The following is a 1,763-nucleotide window of genomic DNA, read 5'->3' on the forward strand; positions in this document are numbered from 1 at the left end:
TTGATTTTAGATCCCCGTCAGGTGTTTTTTGCTAGTTTTTAAAGCTGGTCAAAGGACCTCCTAACACTAAGTTGACAATTGGCGAAAAGAGATGAATCAAGTTTTTAAAATTGCTTTCAGTGGTTTAATTTGTTTTGAATTAGTTCCAGATAGTGAATGGATCAGTTTAAAGGATCAAGCATCTTGGTTTGAATTTTTTTTTAGTTGAACCCACCTTGGGGCCCGACTAAACTTCACCAAACCACTGATTAACGAGGAGAAATTTATGTAAGGAAGTATTTACCTAAATTTACAAAATCCACAAATGATCAAAATGAAATGTCTTTGAAGAATTTTTATATTAATCAGTGAGGTTTTGTGGTGGTCAGTCGAGAGATATATATTGCCTATTAGTGGCAAGGCCAAGTAGATTTTGCGAAACCATACAACATGTGTGCAATCAATGTGAAGTTTGGAGTCAGTCGTATTTGAATTTTTTTTGTGAAGTTAGTATGGAATTATTGTGAGAATCTTCTAATGTGTTTGATACATGAACCATATCAATGAGGGATAATGTTTTCATGTGGATCTTTCATTATTGAAGACAAAATGGGGATAATTAGATATGCTCAAGAAATGAAGAAATAAACCATCTCTACTATGGGGTACCGTCTCTTGACATTTAATATCTTCATAACATCTTTCTAGTTGGGGCTACTGAAAGCCTCTTTGGGGTGAAAAGCTTAGATGGTAGAACTAGCTAAAAATATTCGAGAAATGAAATTAGTTCTGTATGAAAATTGCAAAGCAGAGCCAATACCAGAAGCCTATGCTCAGCTGACTCAAGAGTTCTTCAAAGATAATACTTTAAGAATTTTTATTGTGTGTCTCCCAAAATTGAATCTAGAAGCACACAAAGATGCAACTAAGGTTGTGGAAAATTTGTAGTGGCAAGAAGTTCAATCATGGCTTATTGCTTGTAATTATTTAGAAGCTAATAGAGATCTTATGGACATTCTGGTCTTGGGATATGAGAACACTAACATTGCTTTGTATTATGGCTCAATGTTTAGAGAGTGTATATGACATTAAATTATTGCAAGGTATATTTTGGAGTTTGAAAACATGAAGAGGTTCTTCACTTACATATGGCTTCCAAATTTTAACATTGCATCAGATGCAATAACTACCTTCAAGGAACTTCTGACAAGTCATAAGGCTATAGTAGATGATTTCCTAAATAAGAATCATGATTGGTTTTTTGCTGAGTTTAATTCAAAACTACTAGATTCTAAAAATCACATCACAAGGCATCAAGCTGTGAAGCTTCTTGGTGATGTTCTAATGGATCGTTCCAATGTTTCAATCATGATATGTTATGTGAGCTCAAAAGATAATTTGTAGATCGCATGAAAAAATCCAAATTTAGGCCTTAATAATGTTCTCTACCATGGTTGAAGAGAAGAAAGCATCAACCCATAGTTGTAGGGTACATGTGGAGAAGGAGCTTGTGGATTCTCATTCTGTAGTAAAGACAGTCAACTTACATGAAGGGAGCTACAGTATGCAACATGTGCAAGATGAGTAGAGCAGACTTCAATTATAGGGAATTGTAGTATTCACAACATGAGCAAGCATAAAAGGAAGCCACATGAGCAGATTAGAAGGAAGCTAAGACTTGGAGGGCAGTAGGTCAAGGAAGCTGCCAGTCAAAGGCTAAAATGGAAGAAGCGACTCAAATGGAGGAAGCCACAGAAAATGAAGGATGTCAAACCTGCAATCTT

General features: G+C 35.4%; 1 pseudogene; it reads left to right on the forward strand.

Annotated features, from left to right (window-relative positions):
* The first annotated feature begins 726 nt into the window (after positions 1–726).
* LOC149572951 (putative MO25-like protein At5g47540 pseudogene) lies at positions 727–1,383 on the forward strand (annotated as a pseudogene).
* Positions 1,384–1,763: the final 380 nt, after the last annotated feature.

The sequence above is a fragment of the Cupressus sempervirens genome, chromosome 2, assembly GCF_028749045.1.
Source record: "Cupressus sempervirens isolate cs-2001-9-10 chromosome 2, ASM2874904v1, whole genome shotgun sequence".
Taxonomy (NCBI): domain Eukaryota; kingdom Viridiplantae; phylum Streptophyta; class Pinopsida; order Cupressales; family Cupressaceae; genus Cupressus; species Cupressus sempervirens.